Source organism: Pongo pygmaeus, chromosome 3 (assembly GCF_028885625.2).
Source record: "Pongo pygmaeus isolate AG05252 chromosome 3, NHGRI_mPonPyg2-v2.0_pri, whole genome shotgun sequence".
Classification (NCBI taxonomy): domain Eukaryota; kingdom Metazoa; phylum Chordata; class Mammalia; order Primates; family Hominidae; genus Pongo; species Pongo pygmaeus.
The window spans coordinates 81,439,282-81,454,435 of record NC_072376.2 but is presented as its reverse complement, the minus strand read 5'-3'; the positions used below and the strand labels follow the sequence as shown (position 1 = coordinate 81,454,435).

General features: G+C 36.3%; 2 pseudogenes; one reads left to right on the top strand and one right to left on the bottom strand.

The window, feature by feature from the left end:
- LOC134739521 (UDP-glucuronosyltransferase 2B4-like) overlaps nt 1–15,154 on the top strand; it is a 374,361-nt pseudogene that overhangs the window by 53,759 nt on the left and 305,448 nt on the right.
- LOC134739392 (UDP-glucuronosyltransferase 2A2-like) lies at nt 9,436–12,373 on the bottom strand (annotated as a pseudogene).

Sequence of the window (15,154 nt, the reverse complement as noted above, 5' to 3'; positions counted from 1 at the left end):
TGATTACCGGCTGGTACAAGACTTAAAGGAAGTGAACAAATGGACTGTTACTGTACATCCAACCATCTCTAATCTTTATACTCTACTTAGCTTGCTCCCGCCAGAACATACAGTATACACTCTCCTTGACCTAAAAGATGCCTTTTTTGCTATTCTTCTGGCCCCCAAGAGCCAACCGATCTTTGCATTTGAATGGACAGATCCTAGCTCAGGAGACACTACCCAACTGACTTGGACTCAGTTACCTCAGGGTTTTAAAAACTCCCCCACCCTTTTTGGATAGGCTCTCCAGCAAGATCTTATACCATTCTGAGCTAGTCACCCTAACTGTACTCTTCTTCAGTAAATAGATGACCTTTTATTAGCTACTGAAACTATAGACAGTTGCCTGCAACATACTAGAGACCTACTTTACCTCCTTCAGGAGCTTGGGTATTGAGTATCAGCCAAAAAGGCCCAGCTTTGTCTTCCCAGAGTGTCCTATCTGGGATACAAGATAAACCAAGGAATGAGATAAACTCACCAGTGCCCAGAAAGAAGCCATCCTATGAATCTTCACTCCCACCACCAAGAGACAGGTACATGAATTCCTGGGGGCTGTGGGATACTGTTGCCTCTGGATATTGGGGTTCACAGAGATTGCCAAGCCCCTGTACACTGCTACAGGAGGGAATGGCCAGCTAATTTGGACAGACACAGAAGAACAGGCTTTTCAAAATCTGAAAAGGCATTAACTGAAGCCTCTGCTCTAGCCCTCCCAAATATCTCAAAGCCGTTTCACCTATTTGTCCATGAAAGCCAGGGAGTAGCTAAAGGTGAGCTTACTCAGACTTTGAGACCCTGGAGACATCCAGTAGCCTATTTGTCTAAGAGGCTGGATCCTGTGGCCTCTGGATGGCCAAGTTGTCTGTGAGCTGTAGGGGCTACAGCAAGCCCAGTCCAAGAGGCTGATAAGTTAACTCTGGGCCAAAATTTAACCCTTATGGCTCCTCATGCCATAGAGACTTTACTACAAAGTGCTTCTCGCAAATGGATGTCAAATGCTCTCGCATACTGCATTATCAGAGTTTACTGTTAGATCAGCCTCATCTGACTTTCTCTCCCACAAGGTGTTTAAATCCAGCTACTCTACTCCCTGATCCAGACTTCACTACTCCTGTCCATGACTGTCAGGAACTGTTAAAAACTACAGAAACTGGCTGACCTGATCTCCAAGATGTGCCCCTAAAGAAAGAGGACACCACCATGTTTACAGACGGTAGCAGGTTCCTCGAGCAGGGAGTATGAAAGGCTGGTGCAGCTGTTACCATGGAGACAGATGTGCTATGGGCCCAGGCTTTACCAGAAAACACTTCAGTACAAAAAGCTGAATTGATTGCCCTCACTCAGGCTCTCTGATGGGGTAAGGATAAATGTATTAACATTTACACTGACAGCAGGTATGCCTTTGCTACTGTACATGTACATGGGTCAATCTGTCAGGAGAGTGGGCTACTCACTTCAGCAGGAAAGACTATCAAAAACAAAGAAGAAATTCTAGCCCTGCTTGAAGCTGTATGGCTCCCTCAGAAGGTGGCTGTAATCCACTGCAAAGGACATCAAAGGGAAAACATGGCCATTGCCCGTGGTAACCAGAAAGCTGACTTAGTGGCCCAGGATGCAGCATGACTTCCAGTCACACCTCTAAACTTACTACCTGCAGTCTACTTTCCACAGCCAGATCTGCCTGACAATCCCATGTACTCAACAGAATAAGAAAAGCTGGCTTCAGATCTTGGAGCCAATAAAAATCAGGAAGGTTGGTGGATTCTTCCTGACTCTAGAATCTTCATACCCCGAGCTCTTGGGGAAACTAATCAGTGACCTACATTCTACCACCCATTTAGGAGGAACAAAACTGGCCCAGCTCCTCTGGAGCCATTTTAAGATCCTCTGTCTTCAAAGCTTAACATATCAAACAGCTCTCTGGTGTACAACTTGCACCCAGGTAAATGCCAGGCAAGGTCCTAAACCCAGCCCAGGCCACAATCTCTAAGGAAACTCGCCAGGAGAACAGTGGGAAATTGACTTTACAGAAGTAAAACCACACTGGGCTGGGTACAAATACCTTCTAATACTAGTAGACACCTTCTTAGGATGGACTGAGGCATTGGCCACCAAAAACGAGACTGCCACCATGGTAGTTAGGTTTTTTCTCAATGAAATCATCCCTCAACATGGGCTGCCTGCTGCCATAGGGTCTGATAATGGACCAGCCTTCACCTCATCCATAGCTCACTCAGTCAGTAAGACATTAAATGTCCAGTGGAAGCTCCATTGTGCCTATCGACCTCAGAGCACTGGGCAGGTAGAACACATGAACCACACCCTAAAAAGCACTTTTACAAAATTAATCTTAGAGACTGGTGAAAATTGGGTAAGACTCCTTCCTTTAGCCCTTCTTAGAGTAAGGTGCACCCCTTATTGGGCTGGGTTCTCATCTTTTGAAATCATGTATGGGAGAGTGCCGCCTATCTTGCCTAAGCTAAGGGATGCCCATTTGGCAGAAATATCACAAGCTAATTTGTTACAGTACCTACAGTCTTTCCAACAGGTACAAGATATCATCCAGCCACTTGTCTGAGGAGCCCATCCCAATCCAGTTCCTGACCAGATGGGGCCCTGCCACTCGTTCCAGCCAGGTGACCTGGTGTTTGCTAAAAAGTTCCAGAGAGAAGGACTCACTCCTGCTTGGAAGGGACCTCACACTGTCGTCCTCACCATGCCAATGGCTCTGAAGGTGGGTGGCATTCCTGCTTGGAGTCATCACTCCTGCATCAAAAAGGCCAACAGAGTCCAACTAGAAACATGGATCTCCAAGCCTGGGTCAGGCACCTTAAAACTGTGCCTAAGTCAGGTGAAGCCATTAGATTAATTCTTTTTATTTACGTCTCTTGTTTGTTTTTGCCTGCCATGTCCAATGCGCCTTCCTATTCCTTTCTCCTCACCTCTTTCATGACAAGACGTGTATTCACAAACACTTCTTGGAGGGCAAGTACCTCCAAGGAAGTCTCCTTTGCGGTTGATTTATGTGCACTATTCCCAGATCCAGCCTGTACCCACAAAGATCAACACAATCTGCTGGTCATGGGGGCAGGAACTGTCAACCTTGCAGCCAGATTTGGATACTCCGGAAGCCAGACTGGATGTGGAAGCTCCAAAGGTGCAGAAAAAGGACTCCAAAATATTGACTTTTACCTCTGTCCTGGAAATCACCCTGACTCTGGCTGTCAAGATACTTGCCAGTTTTTCTGCCCTGATTGGACATGTGTAACTTTAGCCACTTACTCTGGGGGATCAACCTGATCTTCAACTCTTTCCATAAGTCATGCTTCTCATCCTCGATTGTGTACTAGAAAAAATTGTAATCCTCTTACTATTAACTGTCTGTGACCCTAATTCAGCTCAATGGTATTATGGCATGTCATGAGGATTAAGACTTTATATCCCAGGATTTGATGTTGGGACTATGTTCACCATCCAAAAGAAAATCCTGGTCTCGTGGAGCCCACCCAAGCCAATCGGGCCTTTAACTGATCTAGGTGACCCTATGTTCCAAAAACACCCTGACAAAGTCAATTTAACTGTTCCACTGCCTTTCTTAGTTCCTAAACCCCAGCTACAATGACAACATCTTCAACCCAGCCTGATGTCTATACTAGGTGGAGTACATCACCTCCTTAACCTGACCCAGCCTAAACTAGCCCAAGATTGTTGGCTATGTTTAAAAGCAAAACCCCTTTATTATGTAGGATTAGTAGAAGCCACACTTAAACGTAACCCTCTATCTTGCACGACCCCATGCCCTCACACTAGGAGATGTGTCTGGAAATGTTTCCTGTCTGATTAGTACCAGGTATAACTTATCTGCTTCTCCTTTTCAGGCTACTTGTAATCAGTCCCTGCTTACTTCCATAAGCACCTCAGTCTCTTACCAAGTGCCTAACAATACCTGGTTGGCCTGCACCTCAGGTCTCACTTGCTGCATTAATGAGACTGAACCAGGACTTCTCCTGTGCCTGTTAGTTCATGTACTTCCCCAGGTACAGTGGACCAGAAGGACAGCTTCTCATTGCTCCCCCTGAGTTACATCCCAGGTTTTGCTGAACTGCCCCACTCCTAGTTCCCCTCTTGGCTGGCCTTAGCATAGCTGGATCAGCAGCCATCTGTATGGCTGCCCTGGTTCAAGGAGAAACTGGACTAATGTCCCTGTCTCAACAAGTAGATGCTGATTTAAGTAACCTCCAGTCTGCCATAGATATACTGCATTCCCAGGTAGAGTCTCTGGCTGAAGTAGTTCTTCAAAACCGCCAAGGCTTAGATCTACTATTCCTCTCTCAAGGAGGTTTATGCGCAGCTCTAGGAGAAAGTTGTTGCTTCTATGCCAATCAGTCTGGAGTCATAAAAGATACTCTCCAAAAGGTTGGAGAATATCTAGATAGATGTCAACAAGAACAAGAAAATAACATACCCTGGTATCAAAGCATGTTCAACTGGAACCCATGGCTAAGTACTTTAATCATTGGGTTAGCTGGACTCCTCCTCATCCTACTATTAAGTTTAATTTTTGGGCCTTATGTAGTAAATTGGTTTCTTAACTTTGTAAAGCAACGCATAGCTTCTGTCAAACTCATGTATCTTAAAACTCAATATGATCCCCTTGTTATAACTGAAGAATCAACAATTTGATTCCCCAAAAACACAAGTGGGGAATGTAATACCTAACCTTGTTTTTACTAACTTTGTTTTTAGACTCTCCCTTTCTCCCTTAATCACCTTGCCTTGTTTCCACGTGAATAAGCTTTCCCTTAGCTGAGAAAGCCAGAGGAACTCCATTTGGATCTTTCATTTACAAGACATCAAGGACTCCTTACCCACCCTCTTCCTCAAGGAGTTGACTTGTGTAAGTTGACTCTCAACATATCAAAGAGTCCAATTAACTGATAAGGTACTGAAGCAAGCAATGTATGAAGTTCTCAGGATTTTGCTCAAGAGATAACACCCTAAAGCCTTGAGTTTGTGTCTGGCAGAGCCTCCATACCTAACATCTTATGATAGATTTAGAGCCCCTGCACCTGGAACTGTTTGTTTCCCTGTAACCATTTATCTTTTTAATTTTTTTGCATGTTTTTACTTCTATAGAGTTGTTGCAACTGAGCTTCCCTCCCCTTCCTAAACCAAAGTATAAAGGAAAATCAAGCCCCTTCCTCAGGACTGGCAGAATTCTGACAGTTAGCCATCTCTCAGCTGCCGGCTAATAAAGGACTTTTAAATTTGTCTCAAAACGTGGTGTTTCTCTAACTCGCTTGCGTACAACACTAATGGTTATGAGGTGATAGCTCATAACCTGTTTAAGAGAAGTTTTGGTGGGACCGTAAACTACTTCAACCATTGTGGAAGACAGTGTGGCAATTCCTCAAGGATCTAGAACTAGAAATACCATTTGACCCAGCCATTCCATTACTGGGTATATACCCAAAGGATTATAAATCATGCTGCTATGAAGACACATGCACACGTATGTTCATTGTGGCACTACTCACAATAGCAAAGACTTGGAACCAAGCCAAATGTCCAAAAATGATAGACTGGATTAAGAAAATGTGGCACATATACACCATGGAATACTATGCAGCCATAAAAAAGGATGAGTTCATGTCCTTTGTAGGGACATAGATGAAGCTGGAAACCATCATTCTCAGCAAACTATCGCAAGGACAAAAAACCAAACACCTCATGTTCTCACTCATAGGTGAGAATTGAACAATGAGAACACTTGGACACAGGAAGGGGAACATCACACACCGGGGACTGTCATGGGATGGGGGGGGGATAGCATTAGGAGATATACCTAATGTAAATGACGAGTTACTGGTTGCAGCACACCAACATGGCACATGTATACATATGTAACTAACCTGCACGTTGTGCACCTGTACCCTGGAACTTAAAGTATAATAAAAAAAGAGATATTATATATACACACACACACACATACACTATCCTAATGGTTATGAAGTGATAGCTTGTTATATTTTTGATTTACATTTCTCTAATGATTAGTAATGTTGAAAATATTTTTATATGCTTTTTGACCATATAATATTTTTTGGATAAATGCATGTTTTTTTTTTTAAAATTGGGCTGTAGTTCCTAAGTTGTAGAGGTTATATATATATATATATATATATATATATATATATATATATATATATATCTGTGTGTGTGTGTGTGTGTGTGTGTGTGAATATGTATATGTATATACACATATATAAAACCTCTGTTTATTCAACTCTAAATTTCAATTTTATTGACGTTTTCAAAAACCTCTTAGTTTGACTGACTTTTTTTCTACTAAATATGTTATTTATTTCTGTTCTAATCTTAATATTTTTTTCCTTCTGCTGTCTTTGAGCTTAACATTATTTTTTTCTTGTTTCTTGAGGTGTAAAATTAAGTTGCTTATATCAGATCTTCTTTTTTATGTAGGTATTTACTAGAAACTTTTCTCACACCACTGTGCTTGTTAAATCATGAGGGTTTTTTTCTTATTTATTTTTGTGTATCTTCTAAAGGTATATTTTTAATTACTTTGAAGATTATATAAAATATTTTCCAGTTATAAAAATGTATTTTAAATTGTTTAAAACTTGACTTCATTCACAAACAAGAACTCTACTAGTATCTTCAATTTATGTTACTGGTGTCACTAATTATATCTTTTTATGTTGTGTAACAGTTCTTTTTTTAAATAGATTTTTTTAGATAGATTTATAGTTTTGCATGTTTTTGTCTTTTAAATTGTATTCCAAAATTGAAAGTAATTTACACACCAACATTATAAAGCTCTATATTGGACTGTATGTTTCCCTTTGCCACAGAGCTTTCTATTTGCATATGCCTTTGTTTTGATGTCTAGCATCCTTTCATTTAAACTTGAAGGACAGCGTCTCTTATAGTCAGGTATTGTAATGACTATTTTCTTCAATTATTGTTTTGTTTTTTATCATAGAGGTATCCAATATTCTATAAATATTGAAAGATATAATTTTGCCAAATAGTAGTCTTGTTTAGCAGGTTTCTTTTTCTTTCAGCACTTTAAATATATCACCTCATTTACTTTTGATTTGAAAGGTTTCTGCTGAGATTCTTGTTGATACTCTTATTCAAGCTCAAGTATATGTGATGAGTCATTTTTCTCTTGCAGTTTTCAAGATTCCCTCTTTTCTGTGACTTTTGAAAATTTGACCTTAACCCAGTGTTTTTCACATTCCACTATGCATTGGAATCACCAAGACATTTTTTAACAATACAAAATCTTGGCTTTTGACAGATATTATTTATTTATTAATATGAGAAATGGGCATTGGCATTCTTATAATCAAAACTCCCCTACTTTTTTCACATGTAGCAAAAGTTGGAAACTCCTGTCTTAATCAATCTGAAACACAAAAAAATTTTTATGTACATTAGACATGTACATTTTACTTTCCTCTCTGATAACTCATATAAACATTAATCTCTCATTAAAAATCCTCTTTTTCAGTATTTCTTTCTTTGTTTTTCATGGGTTTTGGGACTCTAGGCTAAGGAGTTCCTTACAGGGAGGGGATAACAACCTTGAGCAGATTCTTGGAAAAGGACGAAATGGTTAGGACAGAACATAATACAAACACAAGGCCAATTGGACTCTAATTGCTGCCAGATTGACGAAGAATGAAGGTCTTATGAGTAATAGCTCTTGTGTGGCAGAGTCTCATAAATGACCCCAGAGAGCCCCAGAGTGACCCAGAGTGTTAGAAGGCTCAAGCCTAGAGATGGCTTCCCACCTATCACAGCATCTTAGCCAATTGCTGCATTTAATTACAAAGAAAAAATTAGGCAAAAAAGAGATGTAAGCAGCCCTTCCCAGATTATAATAAAATTGTAAAAGTAAAAATATACATCGAAATAAAAATGTAAAAAGTTCTAAATACTCAAAAATAAATTTAGTTATTAAATTTTAGTATGTGTATTAGTCATACATCTACTAGAAAACATATTCACATTTTCTTTTATATAGTCATTTTACCATTGAAATTAATTTATAAATATACCTTATTAATTTCATAAGTATTTTAAATTTTTCAATAAGCCAATTAAGGTTATTTATTTATTTAATAAATACAGAAATCAAAACTTTCTATAAGTCTGTCACTGACAATAAAACAGTAAAGAAAATATAAAGTTTAACATATTTTTAAATTGATATAAAGATTATTAAAATATAAATATTTAATTTAATGTTGAGATTTACCTTACTATTTATTATGATATACTGTATATTCTTGATCATGCAGATCTTGTAATATCTTAAATTCTTGCATGTAAGCAATTATTTAACAAACATATATGTCTAGAAGATTGAGACTGAAAAACAATATAATAATCTTAGTTTTAGAGTAAATATGTATTTTATCTCAGTGAATTACATTTTAGATTGTAGATATTAAAAATTATGAATAAATAATAAGTTTTAATGAATAGACATTTAAATCTTTATCAAGTAAATAGTCAAAAGTTTCTTAAAATTAGTATTTTTAATAAAATGTTTCCTGTGGTTACCTCTCCTTAAATAATCTGTCCATCTTGATCACCTTGTTGACATTTTCTCTCCCTGAGAAAGGATCACCTACCCTTTTGTTTGAACACACTGATGATAACTATCACTTTCTCATTGAGGACACAAAAAATATTGATTGACTAAAGGCAGAAATGTAGGCCATATCTAGATGAGTTCTAGAGAAATACACTAAACATTTTCTAGATTAATGCACTGTCACTATTATTACCAATTCATGGTTTAAGCCCAGTATTGCTGACTATGCAAAATGGCTTATTTTTATCAAAAAAAGAACATGGTTATGTTTTTCATAACAAGCTAATATCATAGAGTACTTCCCTTATTTGTATAGTCTATTGCATCTTATGAATTGTATACTTTTGACTTATTTACATCTATTGATGTTATCTCATAATTATGCACTACGTAGGAGTCAGCATATTGTGAATAAACATATCAACTAAGGTTTAAAAAATGTGACATCATAAAAATAGTGATGTCATGAATAGGACATTTTAGAATTGTTAGTGATCTTGTGACAGCAATGTATTAGAAAAGGATCAAATCACCTAGGAAAATACAACAAAAGAATGTCACACACCCTTCAATTAATTATTTGTTTAAACTTTAGGCTATAGAGCTAAGATAAAATATTAGAGTGGAAAATATGGAAATGGAGATAAAGTAATGTGCTCTCTTTAAATTATCTGTGGCTGAAAGATCAACAAGATTGCTTCATTCTTGCCTTTCCCAAATTTGGAAACATCTATTTCCTCTTTTTTTTATTTCCTATTTTACCAAATTTTCAGCAAAAAACAGAGTTTTATGACCAAAAATATAGCCATTGCCACACAGATCAGCAAAAACACAATCACATCCAAAGAGTGGTACTGGTACTAGGAGAGCTTGCGCAGCTAGCCGAAGGTGCTTGGCTCCTTTGTGATGCATGACAAACTTGATCCAGAAAATTGCTCAATCCAGGGGCTCTGCCAGTTGATCATGGTGAATTCTTGATAATCTTATAGCATTCTCTTTGTTACTGGAAAACAGGAGCACACATGGAAAACAGAGAGTTTTGTTTTGCTTTCATTAAAAAGAAGTAGGTAAACCACAGCATATGTTATAAAAGCCAAAATCTTGTTGAATAAAAGATTGATTCTTCTTGTGATATGAACTTTGATGGCTGCATAGCATTGAACAGATATAGTGGGGAAATTGAAAAAGAAACATATTCTTAGCATAATGGGGTAAAAGGAAGACATAGAAAAATACTTAGTAAGGTGGTTGTTAATTTAAATCTAGTGTTTCCAAGAAGGAAGATTGACAGCCTATGAACTATCATTTCCAGGACTATTGCAACACTAAGATGATGAATGACCTGAGGTTGAGGGGAAAGATCTTTTAAATAGTCTTCCAGTATGGTCCCTAACATTTTCTAGTACGATGTATAACATAATCAATGGTAGATAAGCTTTTTAAAGCAGTGGTACTTATAAAGGATCATTAATAACTGTTCTCAAATGCCTAAGCAAATCTGCACTTGTAATTGTATTCATGTTCACCTGCACAGTTGCTCCTCCTTTGGCTTTCATGTGACAGGTGTTATCAGGCTGATCACCAAACATGGGAACTCCCACCATAGGGACTCCATGGTAAATAGCTTAATAGATCCCATTTATACCACCAACAGTGATAAAAGCTTTGGTTTGGGGAAGACCTAGTTTGGGAACAGAGTGAGAAGTAAAGTTTTTATTATCATATCTTAAAATAATTTCAGAGACACGTAGGGAAAATTATCTATGAAATAACTCACTGAAGAGGGCAGAATTTTCTACAAAAGTGAACAAAAAGGGCATCATTACAAAAGAAATTTGCTATATTTAGGAAAAGAGGCATTAATTTATTTCTGCATTGCTTGAAACTTACTTTAAAAATAAGAAGTAAGAATCAAAAAAATTAATGACCTATGATTTAATTACATACATTTTAAAATTAAAGGTAAAGTAACAAACTATAAATTTTAAATTTTTGTTAAATTTATTAGCTGTTAAACAGTTATTCAGTTTTTCCCTCATGAAATTCTTTATTTTTACTTTGTCATAATCTTACCATGAAGATCATTCTGGGTTATCTAAACATAGAGCTGAGTATTGGCTCCTAATGTAGTTGGTTTCTTTCCTTCGAATCTCCATAAAACCTGAGGAAGAAAGTGTATGCATTTCACAAGTTAAACCACAATATAATAGCATTTTGAGTTTTCAGAGGTATTAGGATTCACACAATCCACTGTACTTCAGATGATATTTGAGACAGTGGTATATAAGTGTCCTTTGTAATCACTGAAAGAAATAGTAGGACTGATTTCAGTCACTTTTTAAAAAGGGTGAATACCATTCAGCTATTAAGTATACCATTTATTATTTTGTTTACTGCAAACTCAAAGCATCTAAGAGTGAGATTATAAAAATAATGAAAAAATAAAGCAGTGTTGGCTAATTTGTAAGCATATGGAAGTTAAATATTTTCTTATGGACACACAATTTCTGTGTAAATGTAAATCACTTGGTATTCTAGCTCTATTATCAAATTTACAGCTTCTCAGGGGTAAACATTGCTTTGGCTTTTCTCTGGTTTTGGATAGTTTGTTGTCTTTTCTCTTTATGCCTCCTTCTCTCCTTTATTTCATTTATTTATTTATTTTTAATTTAAAAAGAAAGAGACAGAAGTTACCTATGTTTCATTATTTAATGCTGAATTTTGTTTGTATTTGTACCTTAGTTACCTAACTTTTTTTTTTCTGGAAACCTATACGAAAATCTTACACTTGAAAACAAAGTATTATATAGATACTCTGAACTCTCAAAAAGAGAATTGCATAATCAAAACTAATTTCACATTCCTAATTAGTATGCTTGCTTTTATTGAGTGTTTTGAAACTTAACTAAACATAAATTTTTTTAAGAAAAAAACCTCTAGGCTAGTGTATAAATAGCACTAACTAAAGAGAGGAAATCTAGAATTATAGTAATAATGAAATCAATTGCATGTCATAAAGTATTACATGCAGGATTGTTAGACTATAATATTAAGATCATAATTGCCTTTTAACTATAGAAAACTCCAGTTCATTACAGAGACTACATAAATCCAAGCTTCTACTTTTATGTTCAAATACACTGAATAGAGTTATTATACAATCAAATATGTTGAGGATACTATTGAGCATGATACTTCTCTATCTTTCTCCTATCATCCCCCAATTTTTATGTTTCTTTGAGCTAGTATACTTAAGGAGATTCTTTTGGAGTCGTCAGAATAGGTCTTAAGATTTCAAATCCGGAAAGACGAAATAGGGACTTAATGCTTTATTTTTATTTTATTATAAACAAATGACAACCATGAGATGTGTTACTAAAGTAATAGCAAAGATCACTAGGCAAATAATCAGTTGTACCTACATATGCCACCATAATGCTTTCCAAATTGTTACATAAATCTAGTGTCTGTTATGCAAATTGAAAAATGAGATTCCAGTTCCAAATGGAAAGCCATACTTTCTCCATTTTGTGAATAGCTTCTTATAAGGATTGGAGGTTGTACTGACTTTTTGTGGAATCTGAGTCAGAGCAGAATGATAAGATCAGCCTTTTCTTCTGTGAGGTTTTGCACAACTGACTCCAGAGAAAACACAATAACACCATCTTCATGAGAGCTCTGGACAAATTCTCCCATTTCCTACAGAGAAAAAATTGTCTTCATTATAAAGATGCAATACCACATAGAATAATATAATTTATGTATACTTCTAAAATAAAATTTTGATGTTGTCATATATATATATATTTTATTGTCCCTATATTCTGAGATGCATTTTAGAATAGAAATGAGAATGTTTGTGTTAGAAACATGATTTCAGTATATAATAATTATTTACTAGGAAAAGAACACAACCAAATAATTATACAGAACATTTAAGTGAGAAATGTCCAGCTCATTTAATATTTGGTAGACATCAAATTCTAAAAACATAATGGTTTGCAAACTCATAAAACTATTTCAACAATATCGTGTCAGTTTGTTGGCATTTCGTGATGTCAACAAAATGATAAAATTTTAGAAAACCAACATCAACTTCCCCACAAAAGAACAACTAGTAGCTATTCAAATACAAAAATGCCACTCTGAATTCACCAGATCTCAATAGAGAAGGGGAACACCCCAAAACTCACGAACATGAGAAAATTTATGATTGGAAAGATAAAAAATTTTTTTGGACTGTACCAACCCACTTCCACACACCAAAATGACGCCACTGTGAGAGAACTTCCTTTCACCTGCAGTTATCAAAACGGGAAGAGGGAATTTCAGTGGACATTCAATTTCTTCATGGGTCTGTAAATTTGGGGGGAAAGCCCACATTTGTCCCACCCAACAGGAGGTATTAAGAGAGTTCAGAGGCCTGAACCATGTGGGGTAAATTGGAGACAAGAGAGACAGTAGCAATTACAGTGATTGGCACACAGATCTTGGCGTCTGCTTTGTGTTCCTAGCTACAGGGGTGCCACACTGAGGAGTCTGACCAGAAGGATAGCACTGCAGGGGTCAAGATCTAAAGGAAGGTCTGAATCTTTGACAAGATTTTTTACAATTCCCAGGTAGTCATGTGGATATTTTCCATGACTGGGAGACAAGTATAAGGTTTGAAATTCAGTTCCAATGATTGTTTAAATCTCTCCCAGACCTAGAAATCACTGCAAGTCTGGGTTTAAGTTCCAGTGCAGCATTTAAGTTCAGATGTTCACAGGAAGTCTCCCAAGACTGGAAAACAACATAAGAGCAAATATTGAGTTTTGGTGCAGTATTAAATTCTGGTGGCAAATATTAAGTCTTTGTTCCCCAAAAAAGCAACTGGTGGCAAGGAATTAGATTCCAATATTAAGTAGTAAAGCTTGAGCAACACAATAATACACTTAAAAAACCTATATGGAAACAGCAATGTACAGATGAAAGGAAATACAACACCGCCAAAAAAATAACAGAACTCAACTAATGCAGTAGAAGAAATAAATATATATAAAATTTCTGACACAGAATTCAGAGCACATCTTTTTATAAAAGAGGTCAGGAAACACAGAAAACATAAATAGAAAGTTAAAAAAAATCCTTTGGAAAATATTTAAAGATCAGCAACAGAAAGGTTGTTTTTTTTAAATACATAAATTGAAAAAGCTTCAGCTAGAATAGCTACAAAAAGAGATGACTCAAATAAATAAAAATAAGAGATTAAAAGGATACATAACAACCAATATACAAAAATGCAAAGGATTATAAGAGACTATTATAAACAAGTACCTGCCAACCAATTAAAAAATCCAAAGGAAATAGACAAATTTTTAGACATGTACAATCAGGATTGAATTATGAAGAAATAGAAACATGAGCAGAGAAATAATGAGTAATAAAGGTGAAGCAGCAACAAAAACTCACATAAAAATGTACTAATTTCATTCAAAGTATTAAAAAATAGTTAAACTATTTTTCTAAAATATTTCTTCCAAAACATTAAAGAGAATTGAATGCTTTTAAAAATAGTGTTTTATGGTGGGGATAAGGATCACCTTGATACCAAAACCAGAAAGAAGGAGCCAAAAAAATAAAAATAAAAATAAATTCAGAAAAAAATCTGTAGGCCAACTTTTCTGATGAACATAGAAGCAAAAATTCTCAACAAATATTAGCCAATCAATAGCACATCAAAATGATTATACACTATGATGAACTGAGATTTATCTCAGAGATGCAGGGAAGGTTAAACATATCCAAACCATTAAATGTGATACATAACATCAAGAGAATTAAGAAAAAAAACATAATTTTTGTATGTCTTTAAAAAAATTCTCCTAATACACAACAGAATGATTTTAACACAAAATGCCATGTTACCAGGATAGGGCAAGTTTGAATGGAGAGTGCCTGTCTAATGTATATAAACATCGTTTTAGGCTGGTGACAGTTTAGGATCTAGATTGAAGTGATAGTTACACAATACTGCGAATGCCACTGAATTGTTCACTTTTAAATGGTTAAAATACTAGTGGAATTTCTAGAACTAGAAATTCCATTCGACCCAGCCATCCCATTACTGGGTATATACCCAAAGGACTATAAATCATGCTGCTATAAAGACACATGCACACGTATGTTTATTGCCGCATTATTCACAATAGCAAAGACTTGGAACCAACCCAAATGTCCAACAATGATAGACTGGATTAAGAAAATGTGGCACATATACACCATGGAATACTATGCAGCCATAAAAAATGATGAATTCATGTCCTTTGTAGGGACATGGATGAAATTGGAAACCATCATTCTCAGTAAACTATCGCAAGAACAAAAAACCAAACACCGCATATTCTCACTCATAGGTGGGAATTGAACAATGAGAACACATGGACACAGGAAGGGGAACATCACATTCTGGGGACTGTTGTGGGGTGGGGGGAGGGG